General features: G+C 39.7%; 1 protein-coding gene across 1 annotated transcript in view; it reads left to right on the forward strand.

Annotated features, from left to right (window-relative positions):
* The first annotated feature begins 2,876 nt into the window (after positions 1-2,876).
* The window catches only part of NGR-A21 (neuropeptide receptor A21), a 114,227-nt gene continuing 95,979 nt past the window's right edge, over positions 2,877-21,124 (forward strand). Inside the window, exon 1 of the mRNA XM_028170776.2 lies at positions 2,877-3,140. The gene's annotated coding sequence lies outside the window, so the exon portion shown is untranslated. The remainder of the gene's footprint in view (positions 3,141-21,124) is intronic.

A 21,124-nucleotide genomic window follows, 5' to 3' on the forward strand; every position in this document is an offset into this window, starting at 1 on the left:
GGTTCCACAAGGTTCGTCAGGACTGTATTTTGATACACAACTGCATTCGTTTTTACACCTTTCTCACAAAAATGTACCTCTGTTAAGCCCCAATAAGAAACTCCCAACCATACCATGAGCGAGGATGGAAAATGACCTCGTTGGAACACGCGGAATACGGTTGCTCGCTTCTCCACTACTGTGTGCGTACACCTTATCATTTTGTTTGTTGTAGCTCTCTTCTACGGTAAAAATTTTTTCATCCGAAAAAAGAATTTCCCGATATTTTTTTCCCGTGTACCGCTTCAACAAAGCGCGGCATCTTTTCAGCCTCAGGTCCATCAGACGAGCATTCAAACGATGTCCTGTTTTTCTTCGATATGCCCGAAGCCCTAAGTCTTCATTTAACACCCTTTTCACCGTGGTTCTGCTTAACCCCATCTGAAGGGCCAACAGTTTCTGCTTACGTTTGGGATTTCTTTAAATTCGCGCCTTCACAGCTTTTGTCACTGCTGGAGTCCTAACTGACCGAGGGCGACCACTTCTTGACCTGTCATCTACACTAGAGTCTTCACTGTATCGTTTGATGGTACGATAAACGAATCTTTTGGTTATATTCAAAATTTTCAGTATGTTAAAAATTTTAATTGGCGCGTGACCACAACGATGCAACACAATAATTGCAACACGGTCTTCTTTAAGCGTCCACTCCATATTTAAAAATGAGTAAAATTCTAAAAGTATACATTTTTATTTTCATGAACAATTCGAAATTCGAATTCAATAAACTTTTTTGTGGCCAGCATTCTAAAAGAAAAGTTTTTACTGTGTGACAATACTTATGACCTGATTAGTTATATATAATTTTGTAATAGTATATAATTTTGATTACACGATTAATTTGATTCGGCTTTTATTGTAGTTGCTATTTGAAAGAACAATATTCAAGGAAAAATCATCCGCATAAGTTATTATTTAGTTTATATGTATATAAATTGCATAATACATTTTGTTATTTTATATAATAATATATTCTCTAACATGTCCCTGTACTCCCTTCCATACTAAAGTGCATGACTGCTTTACAGCTAAAATATGCACCGACTAACAAGACTTGAAGTTGAACTTACAAATTCACCATCAAACCAAATTTAAATTATTACTGCTCGCGATTATTGTTATACGTTGTTCGTTCATCCTGTAAGTCGTTACTTAATATAATGGCGTTCTATATATGCAGCGCCTTAGAATACAAAGAGAGTATCGGATCTTGGATTCAGTCAAGTCCCTTTATTTGATTTGACAAAATTTTTAATCTGCGTTTATTCAATAGCGACAGTATGTTCTATCTCTAATTCAACATATTTTACAAACAGATGAATACGCGTTCGTTTTATACTAGGATATGCTGGCATCACTCTCAATACCCCAATTCAATCTAACATAGATCTATCAGTATTACCCGCACCGATTTGATTGATAGTTGCAAGGTTTCGGTTCACGACCTTTAAATTTCATCAAGGTCCTTTTTTTTTGTAAAATTCGACTCACATATTCGTTTCCGAATTCTGTCTCGACGAGGTCGGATGCTTGGGTAGATAAGCGAGTGCGTGTTATTGCTGGATTCAATTATTTTCCGGGTGCTACAACCCTAAAACGCGGTGTAGTGATGGGAGCTTCAATGGGCAAACCACAAAAACATCCCTATTCTAGTAAAATCCAATGTAAACGATACCTAAAAACATGATTTAAAAAAAAATGAAAATAAAATATCAGATCTAAAAATTAATAACGTCGTGTTTTAATATTTTATAAAGTTAAGAAGTCGTCGTGGCCTAAAGGATAAAACGCCCGGTGCTTTCGTATTGAGCGATGCACCGGTGTTCGAATCCCCGGGGGTACCAATTTTTCTAATGAAATACGTTCTCAACAAATGTTCACGATTGACGTCCGCGGTGAAGGAATAACATCGTGTAGGTAATAAAAATCAAACCCGCAAAATTATAATTTGCGTAGTTACTGGTGGTAGGAACTCTTGTGAGTCCACACGGGTAGGTACCACCTCCCTGCTTATTTCTGCCGTGAAACAGTAATGCGTTTCGGTTTGAAGGGTGGGGCAGCCGTTGTAACTATACTTGGGACCTTAGAACTTATATCTCAAGGTGGGTGGCCCATTTACGTGGTAGATGTCTATAGGCTTCAGTAACCACTTAACACCAGGTGGGCTGTGAGCTCGTCCACCCATATAAGCAATAATAAAAAAAACTGCAACTGTACTCAGCCCTCTAATATTGTTTGTATCGCGAGTTATTCCGAGAGAAACGGTATAAGTTTCTGTGATTTTGAAATAACTACAAAAATCTCAAAAATTAAGTTAGTTGCCTTCTAATCAAATCATAAATTGGATTCCTGCTAACAATTATTTGACGCCAGACTCAGGGGACCGTTGGGTTTGTTTTGATCGATTGTTACTCACGCTATCTGAAATGTATCAATTGATCTGTTTTTTTTCCTACCTAAGCAGAGAGCCTTGAGAGGCTATTTTTCAGCGTAACTTTAACTAGTAGGTGAGCTGACGGGGTTCAAACGTGACGACATTGCTAGCACGAACCCTAGCAAGAGCCGTGCTTCGCAGAATCTACCACCGGATCGGAAACGCGACCCACTGAGAAGATTCAGCGAGAAACTCAGTGGGCTGTGTCTGAAGGTTTGATCGGTGGTGACTTGAGGTTTGACTACACAAAATCATGTCGACTAGAAAATTTCAACAATATCGTATTCTCGGTACTAATGTTTTGTGAATGATTTCATGACTCGTCTACGACAAATCACAGTGAAACATCTGTGAAAACAGTAGTAGCATTGAAACGCTGAGAAAACTCAGGGTTTGAACGTTTTCCGTCACTTGGCCAGTCTTTGACAGAACGTTGACGCGCGATGTCGCATGCACCGTAAATCGCCTACGGTATCTGTTAACTTATTTAAAAAAAAATATATACAACAAAATGTGATATTTGAATTTTGGAACGGAACAAATGTGACTTATAGGTACAAATGTGATTCGTGGTAGCTCTGTGATTATTTTCTGTTTTAATGTTTGGAAAAAGTTGTACTGTAAATTTTTTAATTAGAACGTTCAAAAGTTTTGGGCTATTTGTCACGTAAGTTGGAAATTTCTTGAATATGGTTTATTTTATCGATTTCTCTTACAAATAAAGTTTACTAATCATTTAAAACATTCTGATGGTTATTAGAAAAATAGTGTCATTTTCAGCTATTGGTTAAAAAACAGTACAGTTGAACAAACAATGTAACTTATTAAGTGTGTTTTATTTATCTATTTCATTATGATTTATTTTTAATACTCTCAACACGAAGGAACATTTAAATATTATTGTTTTTAGTTGATTTTTAGTAGAGCATATTACAAGTGAGTCAAAGTGAATAATAGGTGTCTATACATGAAAATAAATCAAACTTTTGCAATAAATAACTTTGGAGCCATGGAGGCTTTGCCCTTAAGACGTCATTCAAACCAAAAATTGTTTCAGGCCCCGTGTCTGAATGGCCGTGAATACCAACTTTTTCATTTACCAATCTTGACGATATGTCTATCCCAAACGTTATGGAATTTGTAATTAATAAACTGTCAAATTAGTTAATGTATTAGTTAAAAAAAATTGATGTCTATGTTTTTTTTGAAGGGATTTTATGACCTGGTAACTAAGACCTTTAAGTCATATCTTATTTTAATTTATATTCTTATTTTTATGAAAAATTATAATATGGAGTGAAATGAAATGAAATGAAATGAAATGAAATGAAGATGATTAATTTGAGATGAAATTAAATGAAATGAGATGAGATTATATGGGATGAAATATAATCTCAGTAAAATGGTGGTCATTTATTGAGATTTTTTCAGTGGACTTTTTGGAAGAACCCGAGAAGTACCGTTATTACACATTTAAATCTGAAGAAACACTAAATAAACAAAATAAAACAAATCACACAACTTCACTCCCCGCGTTCCCGCCAAAAAGTTCCATTTCTATGTATTATAATCATCAAACGCCTTAAAAAAAAAATTAATTAATATTTAATTTTCTTTGTATTACTAGTATTCTATTACGATTGGAAAACTAATTTATCGAAGACATGTAAAATCCTCGCCAAGTAATCACCAAAGAGAATAAAAAACATATTTTGCAATTAATATTATAAAAAAATATATCGCTATTATAAACACATCATCTATACTGTTTTGATAAAGTTCGATAACGAGATAAAAACGGTTTATTTAAAAAAAAACCTTACGTCACACAAGTTCACATAATATATAATGCAAGCAAGCTACTCTATGTACCGGAGCACAAAACTTGCCTTTTTAATGCCATACTAGAGGTCCCGCAGTAGTCGAAATTCGACTATAATTAATTGGAATTGTAAGTTTGTACACTATTATGATTGTATTTTATACTTCTATAATCACAAATTTCGCCAAGACTACACTATAAATAGTATCAACAAAGACAAACAATATTTAATCTATTCTCAATTTAACCACAGACGACAAGAACAAAAGTTTGAAAATAAATAAATAGTATGCATGCGTGTGTGCGTCAAATACATGGTAGTGTGTGTAATGTTTTTTTATTGATTTAATGTATATTTTAGGCATAATTTAAAAAAATATTAACATTGTGCACTTCTTCTCTATATTCTCTATCAGTGTGGAAAATTTCATACTCCTCCGTCCGCGCAATTTTCGTAAAAAGGGATACAAAGTTTTTCCTTCACATATTAATATATAGATACAGTTCTGGGTTAGAGACAACTGTAGGGGGTCAAACATAACATATATTGCATATTTATTTGCACAGAATTCGTATTATTACAACTGAGAATTGATATTAACAAAAATTTAAATCTCACGGTAAATTTAACCGCCAAGTAAGAAAATGAAGATTCACATAATTGCTTGACGTGATCGCGTAAGACGAAAGTGCACGGGGGAGATAGCAAGACTCCCCATTCGATTAAAATATTTATTTCATACGTGAGCTTCTTTTACTTACAAAAATGGTAGTATACATAAAATAATCCGAAATATTTCTGGCATGCACTTCTCTCTACGGTATTATCTAAGTGGTACGACGGGTCTTTCTTCAAACGACATTGGCGGAGATTCCTCTCGAGTCCCCGATAAGTTTTTTTTTATTTTTTTATTGCCATTGTATGCAGATGAGCATACGGCCCACCTGATGGTGAGTGGTTACCGTCGCCCATGGACTTCAGCAATGCCAGGGGCAGAGGCAAGCCGCTGCCTACCGCTAGTGATGGTGACCACTCCCCTTAGGTAAACTGTATACTCGTTTGCCTTTGAAGGAACTAAAAAAACAAGAACTATTACATATGAAACAATGCTTCATGTATTAGAATACTTACCCCTCCTGGCTGAGCCTTTGCTCATCCACCTGTTCTGTTAAAACTGAGAAGGCCCAGTAATTCTACAATGATAAAAAAGTATTAGAACAGAACTCTAATATGAAATAACTTACTCACATTTAAAATATACTCAAGCCTTTTGACGCTTATAGTGAAATCCAAGGTTCGTGATCGGTAAGTACTAAGTAAAAAATAAAAAGATAATAACTATCTGAAATAATCTTAAATTTTAACATGCAAAGAGTCTCATTTATTTTTAATGTAATAACTGTTTCGAAAAGAGGGCTGCTGATTACAGCATCTGAAAAAAGAACGGAATAATTGCATATTAATGCAATTGTTCCATTCTGCTTTATATTAATTTAAGCTTCGATAAAAGAATGGTATTAAGAAAAAGGTCCATTTTGTGATTCATCCTACTTGATTATGACGAAGGTCATTAAACTTTGATGAACCCTATATTTTATAAAACTTGTTTCGTTTTAATACAGTCTGTTTTGTTTTTTTGTAAAAAATATACGGAATTCGAACATTAAATTAAGATAAACTAAGGTTGCTTTTGTTGGCAATTTACTTAATTGTTAAGTCATGAGTTTTTTTTTTTGCAATAAACAAAACATTCCTGATTAATGGTTATAATATTTTTTTTGGTTTATTTAGATATTTATTTTAGTCTTTAAAAAATAAGATTATATTTAATTTATTGATCAAAAGTGACGTTATTTTAAATGTTACAGATGGTTGTTTCTTAATAAAGAAATAAAGCTCACAGGTTAGAAATTGTTGAACATGTCATCAGTAGCGTTGTACATATTTATGCACAAATTAACATGAGAAAAATATTGAAGCTACTATTACGCTTTAATCTAGCGATTTTTATCGTCTGTGTATTATTTCCATCGCTTCGAAATCTTTAGTTTTTGTGATCATAGACGACTAAGATGGAAACAAATTATATGTGTTTTTTTATTGCTTAGATGGGTGGACGAGCTCACAGCCCACCTGGTGTTAAGTGGTTACTGGAGCCAATGGACATCTACAACGTAAATGCACCACCCACCTTGAGATATAAGTTCTAAGATCTCAGTATAGTTACAACGGCTGCCCCCCCTTCAAACCGAAACGCATTACTGCTTCACGGCAGAAATAGGCAGGGCGGTGGTATCTACCCAAGCGGACTCACAAGAGGTCCTACCACCAGTAAACTTTGTATATTGTGTGAGTGTAACTTTGAGAGTAATTTTAATTATATCTACTACCTACTCGCGAAATTTTAAGAAAATACTACGTATAAGGTAGTGAACGAACAAAGTTGCCGATTTGAGTCCCGCAGTCAGATACTGACTTTAAAGTTGTACATATTATTATTGTAATTACAAATCTACAAGTCTGGAAAAACATCTTTTTGCTTTAAGAAGCTTATAAAATCATCATTCTCATGCCCCTCTCCCAATTACCTGGGATCAGTGCAACATGTTTTCTCTTTCCATACTCATCTATCATATACGATTTCTTGGCTCACTCCCCTCTTACACTTATCGTATTTCACACAATCCATCCATTAACTTAAAAAAATAAGACACTTATAAAACGTGTTGAAAAATTATCGTTCTAAATGGATAAACTTATTGCCGCATTAATGATTAAAGTATGTTCATCTCTCAGTGCGAAAATTGTTGCTATTCCAAAATATGTTTTTATGACTTAAGGACGTTTATGTCTCACGATACTTATACCCGAGTTACTTTTAATCAATGGCAGCTTATTTGGCAGTGAAAAAACATTTTTAGGACATTCATCTCCTCAATTTAAAGTTGCCATCTAAAGCAAAAGTCGAGATTAGGTATAGGGTTCTTAGAACGAAAAACTTATTTTTTACGTTCAAATAATTAGATTATCATGTTTTACCTTTTAATGTCATCAGTTGTATCAGATGACTAAACAACAAATATAGCCAGAACTGTAATAAAATGAAAAAATATATTATTAACTTTAACACGGATTTATAATTTTTGCGTGATTTGCAGCAGGGCAGATAACTTATAGTAAAAACAGTGCAACTTTACAAGTCACCAATTATAAAATAATCAGAAGTATTAATCTAAGCGACGTTATTGACAATTGTATTCCATTTATTCGCTACACGGGTAATATTGAGCTTCGAATACTTGGGAGCGTTCATTCATTTTCTTGGAATTCGTCAAAGGATGTGGATTACTGTATAAATGTCGGCGAGAATCAACAAGACGCAATTTCTAGCGTTTCTTCATACGTGTTTCCTTCTCTCTTGAACTCTTTTAGATACATTCAACATCACAGTCTTGTTGTAGTTGACTTTACTATTGTAGAGCGTAAGACTAAGTTTTCAACTCGGTATTTAATCATATTTTACTAATGATGACAGATACGCGGTAAGCACAGATGTTAAGAATTTATGGGTTTCTGTTATGCCAGATCCAAAGATGGGCCAGTGCCTGTTGTAAAATGCCTTCTCTTGGTCTCTCTCTCTCTCTCTTTCAGACCGCAGATATCCACTGCTGGACTTAGGTTTCTCGCAAGCTTTGACACAAGGAACGGCCTTGCGCTGCCTGCATCCGCGTCTAGTTTAAACACAAACAATTTAATAATTAAATTACATGCTATTCATGTATACGCTACTTTCATTTTATTTAATCCTGTAGTTAATTAAAGGAAGATTTGAGTTGCTAGAGCCATTAATGGATCTTATTTGGGCAGGGCACCGAATATTCGCACGAGATCCCCGCGACGAGTGGAGTCTGGCGGAGAGAAAAATTGTGAGTGCTTACGGCAGTCCCACATACCCCGTGCTCCCCCCTCCCTCTAGGAGTGGGTACGGCGGACGGTCAAAAAAATGGGGGAATATACCGCGGCTTGCACTGCTAATGATACTTTGGCCCTTTAGGTAATTTAGCATTATTTTTTACTACGTAGAATTACGCACCTTGAATTAAGCTATTATTGGAGCTCATAAAAATAAAAACGTGAATATTGTAACCCATCTTGATATATGAGCTCATAGTCTTCATTGTCTATAACATTATAAAAGTAAAGTATCCCTCATTTACCACAAAATCTCCAAAAATATTCGTCTGATTGATTGAGACATTAAGATTGGCACAGATTTTATTTTTACTACGTAAAAACGGATTTCATGTCCATCCTATATACCTACAGCACCTTATGCATATGTACATTCTGTACACAAATCAAAAATTGCCGGTGTAATGTATTGAACTGTTTGTTTAAAGATCCGAATACCGAAATCCGAAATTCTTAATACTGAAAATAAATTGCTATTCATAAATATTTAATAACGGTACGTCTGGTACTGTACAGGGGTGAATCGAAAAGCGTGACTATTTTGTTGTGTAAAAGAAAAGACGATTGTTGGTCACCAGTAATAATGCAAATTTATAAATGTCGTCAACTTGGTTTTTTTAATTGAACGAATCCTCCTCCTCCTTGCGTCGTATTCCTCATTGCTGAGGGTCGTGACCACCCTTTTGTATCACCTTCGCACGCACGATTTTTCTCCATCCATTCTTGTCTCTGGCGGTGTGGAACGAATCCTAGTGGAAGTCATTTGAGTTGAGAGAACATGAGTCAAGTGCGTATGCTATTAGAAAAATGAGTACCATCATGCGGGATTTGAACCATTTGCGGAAGCCTAGTCGCTTCAGTGGAGTAGAGCTTATGGCTTATTTTCATTGTAGTTCTCTTTCGACTGTAATCGTTTGGCAGTGGGAAGACTGTCTGTTTTTTTTTACAAACTATGACTTAAATCTCTCACACTGATATTGATCTGAGTAACATAGTTGCACACTGTGAATTAGATACAGCCACCGTCGGGTCACCGTGGGCCGATGGTGGCATTCCTTGGGGAGGCACGGATCGGGCCTCAGAGTTGTTATCTCTATCCGAACTTGAGCTGTACCTAACTGGCAGGGCTGATTTGTGTGCTGGGTAGATGATATGCTATTTACCTACATATTAATACATGAATGGAGATATATATTATGATAATGACGAAAATGGGAATGATGATAATTAGGTGATGGCGTCACTTCCTGTATAATTCTCTGAGTGAGGGAGTGCTCTGAGGAATTGTTTGAGATGATACCGACATCTCGTTTTTACTATCGCACTGCCCGCCACCGGAGTAGAATTCATCCATACTACCTGGAGCCACTGCGGTCATCCACAGTGCGTTTCCAGAAGTATTTTTTGCCACGTACCATCCGGCTGTGGAATGGGCTCCCCTCTATGCTATGACATTTCCTTCTTCAAACGAGGCTTGTGGAGAGTATTAAGCGGTAGACAGCGGCTTGGCTCTGCCCCTGGCATTACTGAAGTCCATGGACGACGGTAACCACTCACCATCAGGTGGGCCGTATGCTCGTGTGCCTGCAAGGGCAATAAAAAAAAAGTTCACGGGGATCGGGCTTTCACTCGCAGGCTCCCACTTACGCCTTCTTCTTGCTTATCCTCTTTTATCCATCTACATTCATGCTTTTTTATTTCGATACTGCTTTTGCACTTGCTTCCTCTTTAACTGTTTACATCTCTACCCTGATATGACTCTAATGAAATTTGTCGATGAAAACATCTTACTAACCGATTGATGTACTGTATTATTAAAAAACTTTGCATTTCTGTGTTTGATCTGATGACAATACAATGATGCAACGTTATCGATCTGTTGTCATTATCAACTTGAAAGATTGATGAAAGAATTAATGCCAGTAATTCTATCGAGTGCTTCCACAAAATAGTTCATTCTGTTTTTGCAAAAACACAATGAACTTATAAGCTTATATTTACTATACTGCAAAAATAATTGTAGTTTTTTACTTTTACTGGTGGTAACACCTTTTATGAGTCCGCACGGGTAGGTACCACCGCCCCGCCTGTTTCTGCCGTGAAGCGGTAATGCGTTTCGGCTTGAAGGGTGGGGCAGCCGTTGTAACTATATTGAGACCTTAGAACTTATATCTCAAGGTGGGTGGCGCATTTACGTTGTAGTGTCTATGGGCTCCAGTAACCGCTTAAAACCAGGAGGGCTGTGAGCTCGTCCACCCATTCAAGCAATAAAAAAAAAAGTTTACAATTATTATTGCATTGTACAACAAACTCACTTGTCAATGTAAAGTAATTTTATCATTACTAGAGGTCCCGCAGTAGTTGAAATTCGACTATAAAAAATATTAACAAAGACAATATTTAATCTATTCTCAATTTGACAACAGACGTCAAGAACAAAAGTTTGACAATAAATAGTATGCATGCGTGTGTGCGTCAAATACATGGTATGTAGTGTGTGTAATGCTTTCTTTATTGATTTAATGTATCTTTAATGCATTGTTTAAAAAAAAATTAGCATTGTGCACTTCTTCTCTATATTCTCTATAAGTGTGAAAAATTTCATACTCCTCCGTCCGCGCAATTTTCGTAAAAAGGGATACAAAGTTTTTGCTTCACGTATTAATATATAGATAATACAAACAACAAAAGCGAGAGGTCCATTTCAAAAAGATTAGTTTCATAAAATGTTGTACTCCATAAACGTTGCTTTGTTTATTTCAACTCAATTAAAGGTATTTATTCCCTTTCGTTAAACCGATTTCCTCAATTATTTCAGATTATATTATTCACTAATTTATAATCATTGGAGAACGTTCTTTGTTAATTCATCTCTCTTTTAACGAAGTCTAAAAATGTTTTGTAATCAATGTACTTTTAGAATAATGATTTACACATTAGCGAAATTTGTTAGACTTTCAAGTAATTATGTGTATTAACAATGTGAAAGTAACTTGTAACTATACTGAGACCTTAGAACTTATATCTCAAGGTGGGTAGCGCATTTACGTTGTAGATGTCTATGAGCTCCAGTAACCACTTAATATCAGGTGGGCTGGGAGCTCGTCCACGCATCTAAGCAATAAAAAAAAAATGTAAACTGATAAGCTATTTGAATTTGTTTTGAATTTCAAATAAACTAAGAATACCTACTATTTACAGAGTCCGATTTCTGAAAGAAAAAAAAAAACTAATGATTTCTGAAACAAACAGAAAATTGTAACCGAATATTTAATTGCTTCAAATATTGATTAGCCTTTCTTTAGTAACTTTGAAACTTTTTAGTAAATTTAAACTTTTTAATTAAAGCTTCAATAATTTGTTTTCGATGTGTACCTACATTAAACATTTTTATTTAAAAAATTTAAAACAGAAACAATTAATTGCGTGTAAGCCCACATCTATACGTCTATACATATCTACTAATATACGTATATACATATCTATAATACGTTGGTAATTACTGTGTTGAATATGCGGCACGTGTCTCTCCTCAAAGAGGGTAATCAACGTAATTACTCTTCATAATAACGCGGAAAATCCAAATAAAATAGGTTTTGTTAATGAATCGCGTATAAATAAATAAATAACAATGACATTTATTCACACCGTTTCTTTGTTGGATATTATAATGTAACTGAGAGAAAAAAAGGGTTTTAATTGCTTGTCATGTCACTAGTGTTATAGTACTACTTACTAAGTATTCTGTAGTATCATTAATGTAAACAAAGAATTAGAATTTACTTATATTTAAAATGCATACTTGTTTTTTGGTTACAAATAACATTAATATCTGGGTTGGGAGCATTCGTCATTTTTTTTATTTGTATAGACAAGTAGACAAGTTTATCCCCAACTCGATGGATTCCACGTGCTTACCGGAGCCCCTTAATATCATAAATTCACATGCCCTACCCGTTAAAACGAAAACTGTTTCACAGCAAAAATGGTGACACTTTATCAATTTATTTCCAATAGTGTTAATGCGAGGCGTCCTTCAAAAAAATAATTCAATGTAATGACATAGCTATACATCTTATAGCTGCAATGAAGACAAAACGTAGCTAAAGCCTAATTTGAAGAGGAAATTATCTCGCGTTAATTTATTTGAGACTTCAAATTAAACAGGAAATTGATTCTCACCTGAACAGACAATAGCGTCTGGAGTGAGCGCATCATATATCTTAATTCTAAATAGATTTACGAGTTACTTAAAACTAAATAGATTTACGAGTAAAAGTACTTTATTCTAAGTTTCTCTCCTACTTCTTGATGGCTCTTCCTGCTATACTTAGAAGGAAACTCACGACTATATGGTATAATGTGTTTTGGCCTGCAGTCAGCTGCTTATCTGTCATCAACCAACGTGTTATATGAAATGGGAGGTATTTACTAATGGGAATAATCAGGGAAAGTATTTCTTAGCTCTTAATCGTTAGTTAAACTCACTGCCGCCTTCCAGACTAACATGAGGCTAAGGTTTATCTCATTTAGGATGTATGACTACTGTCAAATTTCTTTTTAGTCGTTTGCAATTTTGGCAGAGTGATTGTAGTTATTAGTTCTGGTGGTGGTACGCTTCACAGGATGTCGTCATTCCTCGCGTACCACAGTCTTTCTGGTGCACTCATTGACGAGGTCGTTTAGAGCTGCCTTTGTTTAGTCGATCCATCATAAAGTCAAATGCGAAAGCGTAAATGCTTCGCGGCAGGAAATTCATTTATTTGTCATTATTTATAGTCCAATTTAAATTGTTCATTTATTATTAGAATTTCTAAAAAAAAATTGTACATTCCGGCAGGATTTGATCTCAACACAAAAAATGATGTTAGAATCTTTTGGGCCAACTTCGGCAAGAAACAGTTTTAAAGTTCAATTTGGTGACAATTTATCCATTTGTTTTTAACATCAAAATATACATATTATTTAGATTTATTTTTAAACTTTAAAAATAATTCGATTATTTATCGAGATTTACTTTGAGGCTTGGATGTTCATTTGACATAGGTTTGACTTTGACAATAAAATATTCTAGGTACTAGATGAATAATAAAGTTTTAATAGTAACATAAATGGCGTAAGTGGACCGATCTCGAGTGCCGTAACAGCAATGAACGACTAAAGTTTGTTTTTGGTCTAAAATGTCAGCTTAAGCCGAAAACAATGATATATAATTTTTGAAGGAAAATTCAGGAGATTATCGTTTTTTTTTAATGTTTAAATATGGTGACGATCGCACAGACTGAAAACTGGTGCCCATAGACATCAGCAATACCAATGACACTGTTGAAACGCTAAAAATATATTTCGTGAAATTGTAACTTAAACCGCTAGTAGTTAGGACTCGTGTGTTCCCTTGAGCCTGTTGATCTTGTGCGTCACATGTGACGTAATATGTACTCTACAACGGCTTAGTCATACTACATAGCTAATAGCTACAAAGCTAATAGCTAAAAAGTTTGACTTCATACGGTATTTATAATGCCAATTTTATATCATTGACCAGTTCTGTGTTTGTCAAAAAATTGTCGTGCTCTAAGCCCGCATGGTTTCCTCGACAGGGTTACTGTTTGAATTTCGATTCCAGGTAAGACAACGAATATAATAATATGTACTATAGTTATATAATTGAGATGTCAACCTCATATCTAAAAGGGGGTGACGGCATTCACAATGTGATACCTATTCGATCCGGCAATCACTCAACCAAATGAACTGTGATCTCTTTCACTCATTAATGCAGTCAATAAAAAAATAACCCTTCCAGTATTTCGTGGCCACGAAAACAGAAATAAGGTTGCGTACTACGTCTCACTGAGTACGGTTTCAAAAATATCATATTTTATCTCTGAGGCATTTCAAAAAACTTATGTTACTTACAGATCGGAACGCTTCATTTTTCCCAGTGAAGCCTTGGTCTTCTGTCGATTGACATTTTCCCGTATTGCTCAATATTTATTTGTTATAAATCGACATGGGCTAGTGATCGACGCAAGCCGATCCCTGTGTTATTGTTTGGTTTTGTTCGCTTTCATTTTAGATGAACGATTGCGCTGATTGGAAATGGAGCTATGCTCTCGGAAACCGAATCGGATGTGGGCGAATTAATATCGTTAGTAATGTTGTTCGAATTTCCTAAATTATGTAGGATTGGTAAGAACAGAACGTATGAAAAGGGTGTGGAACGGAGTGTTAAGATGTGAGTGAGAGAAAATGGAACTGACAACTGAACGGACAGAGAATTGGATGGCGAGGACGGTTTAAAAATGAGCAAGACGTAATAAAAGTGTTAATTATTAATTATTATTATAATTGAAGATTTTGGAAGAGTGGAAGTTTTATTTTATGCGCTGCGATCCCTATTCTACATTTATGTATTTCTTATTAATGGTACCGCTTATAGGATTCGGGTTTCCGTAATAATATGGTTGAACTTCAAACTATCAGTATTTAAAAATGTTCGCGTACTCTAACTTCATTAATCCATATCTCAGACGGTAGCCAATATCAATCATAAAAATAAATTCAAAAGTCGTCACGTTGAAAAATCCATTTAAAACTGATTCATCGTTGTCTTTCACAAAGCAATTTACTAGCCAAGAAACTCATCTTATTCCGTAATTGTGAGTATCTCAATAAGGGCGTCGGTCGGTACATTGGCACTGGTCGGCCTCAGTCATCGGGGCAAAGAACTTTAACCTGTTTCATATAACGACCCTAATTTTTGAAATAAAAGAGATAAAGCCAAATTATTGTCAAATCAAGAAAAAATTTAAATCTATCGAAAGGCAAAATTTTCTGTAAGCACGTACTTATTGGACATTGGAATTTTATGTGCTATTTCAATCTTTGAACTCATTTTTTTAGTTTCGGTGTTTTTGAAGCAACCAATTTCGCTTTGATGCTCCCAGTGAAAAGCATAGCACAGTTGTACTTTTTTTCAGAGTTAGCTTCGATACGCCACTTCTGGAAACACTGTCTAAAGGTTACGGCTGAGGTCGGAAATTTCTTCGGGATAACGTTATTGCTTGTTCCTTGTCCCTACTCTAGTAGTAAACTCGTTCCTACTTTAGTAGTAAATTTATTCTTACTTTAGTTGTAATCTTGTTTCGACTCTAGTTGTAATTTTGTTAAAATAAACAGCCACCACACAATTAATATTAAAAGGCTACGTTGATTTGTAGGAGGAATATTTAACATACATATTGTTTAATTGAACTTCATTTTAGTATTTAATTACAATTTAATTAATGTTAGCTTATTTATTATAAGTGTAATAAAATTTAGTTTATTATAGTATTACTTATTATTAACTAGTTTATGTAGTGATTAAGCCAAACTTTGAAAACAATTATTGAATTGAAAGATTTTTTTATGTTTGGTTGTCAATCATTTTATAAGTGTGAGCTGATAGGATATGTTACTAAGTATTGATTGGAGTTCTTAGTCATGACAACATAAATGGCGCAACCCTTTAGACTAGTTTGGCTCTGTTGTTTTATAATGACGGATATCTGTCGTATTAGATGGCAACCGATGCCTTACATCGCTAGGACAAAATGCCATTCAGTAGGCTGTAATTGGCATAATGCCATAATACCAATTTCAAAATATACCTAAACACTATAGTTATTAGGTAGCAAAATAGGTGGGAACTGTGACAGCTGGTAACAACAACAAAAAAACAAAATTAACTTTAATTTAAATAGCATCGTACATAGGTACAAATAAATAGCCTGAGAGGTACAACGTTCCAAGAAAACAGATGAAAAAAAAAAAAAAAAATATCCCGGTCAAGCAATGCAAAACTGAAGCCAAATTGTTGCAAGGAAATGAAACTTTAGTAATTTAAATGAGATTCTCGTCATGTACTGGTCCAACCTTCTAAAAAGTTTATTTTATATAGACAGATTACTTAGATTTTTCTTCGCGCAAAAAAGGGTTGGTCTATTTAGTTGTCGCAGGAAAATAAAATCAATTTGAATAAATGAAAATAGAATCCAGATGTAACTAATATAGTGAGATTTCTTCATTCGCTCTATGTAATTTAGTTTATGTTGAAATAGCAACAAATAGTATATTGCTGTAACTTGGTCAGACACGCATTGAGAAATAAGGCGATCCTACGATTGTGTGTTCAATAAAGCCCGCGGTTCCATTGCTGCTTGGGATATGTACGAAGAAGTTACACGCGTTTTAAGCTTCACGGCGTAAGTTCCTTTAGAAGGAAGCATCCGAACGCTAATTTGATAAAGCGGCGCGCCACGATAACCCTCTTGTCGTGACTGCCGCTCATTATCTATCCCATAGATAATACACATCCGACCCAGGCGACGGGTTAGCGCAAAGCTGCCGTCGCCCAAATCATGAGCCGCCGAGCTGTGTACTCTGCCGCAAGCAGGGACACACGGCCAACTACCGTGGATGCCCCAAGGCTCCACGGAAGCGCCCGGTAAACGCGCCCCCTAAAACCGCTGGCCCAAAGACTTCGGCGCCCCGCGCGCCGAAACCGGCTTTCGTACCGGCTCCGGTGCCCACCGTCTCCGCGTGGGCGAAACCGTTGCCGTTCACGAAGGCAGGAACGACACCGGCACCCCAACCACGGTACGCGCCGCAACCTCTACTCGCGCCGCGCCCCGCCCCCGCGCCCGCGCCCGGTCCCGCGCCTCGCCCCGGCCCCGCGCACTCAAACGACTTTACAATTATTCGCGACTACATCGCCGCGATAAACATTGACCGCATGCGTGCATTCGCCGACGCCATGCGCAGAGCGGTCACGGCCGAAGACCGCCTAAACGCGACGTTCGAATACATCGACGTCATCGAGTCCGTCCAGCGCACGCTGGTTTGATTACCGGTAATCAATGGCGTGCAACGCGAGATTAAAACCCCATTCTTTGAAGTTAGCATTCTACAATGCTAACGGACTCGCGCGTCAGCGCGACCAGGTTTATGAGTTTCTACGTGACAATCTCATCGACATCCTTCTGGTGCAGGAGACCTTCCTAAAGCCCTCGCGTCGCGACCCCAAAGTCGCGAATTACGTCATGGTTAGGAATGACAGACTCTCCACCCGCAAGGGCGGGACTGTCATTTACTATAGGAGGGCCCTGCACTGCGTCCCTCTCGATACTCCCTCGCTCTTACATATCGAGGCGTCAGTGTGCCGCATCGCGCTGACGGGACACCAGCCGATCGTCATCGCATCCGTATACCTCCCTCCTGACAAACCCCTCCTGAGCAGTGACCTCGAGACACTGCTCGGTATGGGGGACGCGGTCATTCTGGCAGGCGATTTAAATTGCCACCACACTAGGTGGAACTGCCATCGCACGAATGTGAACGGTAGGCGTCTCGACGCGTTCATAGACGACCTCACATTCGAAATATTCAACCCCCCGACCCCCACGTGCTATCCGTACAACGCCGCGCGTCGTCCGAGCACAATAGATCTGGCACTGCTGAGGAACGTAACTCTGCGCTTGCGCTCCATCGAGGCAATGTCAGAACTCGACTCAGACCACCGACCTGTCGTCATGCAGCTCGGTCGCCCCCTCAACCGCGAACCAGATACGAGGACCATGGTGGATTGGAAGAAGCTAGGCACGTGCTTAGCTGACACCGCTCTACCAATCCTCCCTTGCGGCCCGGATTCAACTCCATCCCCCGAGGACACCGTCGAATCCATAAACATCTTCACTGATCACGTCTCGACGGCGATCACAAGATCTTCAAAGCAAGTCGATGTGGAGGATAGCTTCCACCGCATCAGACTTTCCCCCGATCTTAGGGACCTCGTAAGAGTTAGGAACGCGGCAATCCGGGCCTACGATCGATATCCCACGGATTCAAACCGGACTCGGATGCGTCGCTTACAGCGGGAGGTCAAATCCCGCTTGAGCGACGCCCGAAACGAAAACTGGGATAGTTATTTAAAAGATCTCGCGCCCACTCACCAAGCATACTGGCGACTAGCTAGGACCCTCAAGTCCGAAACTATCGTCACTATGCCGCCTCTCGTACGCCCCTCAGGCCAACCACCGGCTTACGATGACGATGACAAGGCAGAGTTGCTGGCCGATGCACTGCAAGAGCAGTGCACCACCAGCACTCAACACGCGGACCCCGAACACACCGAGTTCGTCGACAGGGAGGTCGAGCGCAGAGCTTCCCTGCCGCCCTCGGACGCGTTACCCCCCATTACCACTTCCGAGGTTAAGGAGGCGATCGATAGCCTACAACCACGGAAAGCTCCCGGCTCCGACGGCATCCACAACCGCGCGCTTAAATTGTTACCAGCCCAACTGATAACGATGTTGGCCACCATACTAAATGCTGCTATGACGAACTGCATCTTTCCCGCGGCGTGGAAAGAAGCGGACGTTATCGGCATACACAAGCCGGGCAAACCGAATAACGAAACCGCGAGTTACCGCCCCATCAGTCTCCTCCCGGCGATAGGCAAATTATACGAACGGCTCCTTCGTAAACGCCTCTGGGATTTCGTATCCGCGAATAAAATTCTTATAGACGAGCAGTTTGGATTCCGCGCCAGACACTCGTGCGTCCATCAAGTGCACCGCCTCACGGAGCACATCTTACTAGGGCTGAACAGGCGGAAACCCATTCCGACAGGAGCCCTCTTCTTCGATATAGCGAAGGCGTTCGACAAAGTCTGGCACAACGGTTTGATATTCAAACTGTATAACATGGGAGTGCCAGACAGACTCGTGCTCATCATACGAGACTACTTGTCGAACCGTTCGTTCCGATATCGAGTCGAGGGAACGCGTTCCCGGCCCCGTCACGTCACAGCCGGAGTCCCGCAAGGCTCCGCCCTCTCCCCGTTACTATTCAGTTTGTATATCAACGATATACCCCGGTCTCCGGAGACCCATCTGGCGCTCTTCGCCGATGACACCGCCATCTACTACTCGTGTAGGAAGAAGGCGTTGCTTCATCGACGACTTCAGACCGCAGCTACCACCATGGGACAGTGGTTCCGGAAGTGGCGCATCGACATTAACCCCACGAAAAGCACAGCGGTGCTCTTCAAAAGGGGTCGCCCACCGAACACCACGCTGAGCATCCCCCTCCCGACTAGGCGCGTCAATACCCCCGCCCCCGCCGTTCGCCCAATCACGATGTTCGACCAGCCCATACCGTGGGCCCCGAAGGTCAAATATTTAGGCGTCACCCTCGACAGTAGGATGACATTCCGCCCCCACATCAAGACGGTACGCGATCGTGCCGCCTTCATTCTAGGACGTCTCTCCATTCCGATAGAGGCACCCGTCACGTGCGGACGTGCTCATCGTCCACTCGATCGCCCGGTCTTTGTTCGCCCGGCTTTTGTTAGCCCGGCCATTGTTCGCGCGGCCTGTGTTTGTGGTACATCTGCCGACTAAGTGCTCTTTCTGGAAGTTTTTATTTGTTTTGTTTCCTTTTGTTGTTTCTGTGTTCGTGGTACATCTGCCGACAAAGTGGTTTCCTGCAAGTATTTATTTGTTTTGTTTCTTTTCGTAATTTCTGTTTTGTTGTGCTTTTTCTTTGTCCTGTAGTAATCGCGCCGCATTGCCACCTGTGTTCAATAGAACCGCTCAGGTCCGAGAAGTTGGGGCCTCGCCGCAAGGCGAGTGTTTTCAAGACCCGGGGCCGCCCCACCTGGGTACTCAGCGATCATGGACGCTGTATTCGCGGAATTCCTCCGACTTCGCCACCCACAGCTCGCCTCGGAGTTTTTGGCCTTCAAGGCCAATCACACTGCGAGCCCTCTCGAGGACTCCGCCGCGCTCGCTGCTCCTGCGTCGCCTGTACCTGCGTGCAGAGCTTCTGCATTGAGCACCGCAGCCTCTGTCGTGCCTGCCGCTCCCGTGTCGCCTATACTGGCGAGAAAAGCTGCTGCGTCGTCCGCCGTGACCATCGTTTCAGCTGAGCGATCATCCGCGGCCTCCGTCGCGCCCTCTAAAACACCTACACTTGCTCGTAGGTCGCCTGCACCCGCCTCCTCGTGCTCCGACTCTGACTCGGACATGGAGGTCGACCTCGCCCCCGCCTCATCGACGGATGGATTCACCCTGGTACAGAAGGGTAAGAAGCGTGCCGCGGAGTCTCGAGCTCCCGCGGCCGCTAAAATTAGCAAAGCCGTGAACGCGTCGCGCCCCCGCCCTCAGACTCCCGTTGCGCCCCCAGCCCGTGCCACTCCGTCGCCGCGTCCGGTGGCACAAAATAAAACCCAGACCCCTCCCCCGGTTATCCTTCAGGAGAAGGCAGCTTGGGATCGAGTTTGCCTGGCCCTTAAGGCCAAAAATATAAATTTCACGAATGCCCGTAACCTCGCGAACGGCATTCAAATTAAGGTTCAAACACCCGACGACCATAGGGCCCTCTCTTCTTACCTCCGTAAGGAGCGTATAAGTTTCCATACGTATACGCTCCAGGAGGAGCGCGAACTCCGCGTTGTAATACGCGGAATCCCTAAAGAGTTAGATGTAGAGCTCGTAAAAGCCGACCTGTTAGAACAAGGCCTACCAGTGAATTCTGTGCACCGTATGCACACCGGTCGCGGTAGGGAGCCATATAATATGGTTCTAGTCGCTCTCCAGCCTACCCCCGAGGGTAAGAAAATCTTTAACACACAGACCGTCTGTAGGCTCTCTGGTATCGCTGTCGAAGCCCCCCATAAAAAAGGCACTCCTAGCCAGTGCCATAACTGTCAATTGTACGGGCACTCTTCCCGTAACTGTCACGCGCGGCCCCGATGTGTTAAGTGTTTGGGCGATCACGCCACGGCCCTCTGCGCTCGCGACCAAAAAAC

This window comes from Bombyx mandarina, chromosome 21, assembly GCF_030267445.1.
Source record: "Bombyx mandarina strain Sakado chromosome 21, ASM3026744v2".
NCBI classification, from domain to species: domain Eukaryota; kingdom Metazoa; phylum Arthropoda; class Insecta; order Lepidoptera; family Bombycidae; genus Bombyx; species Bombyx mandarina.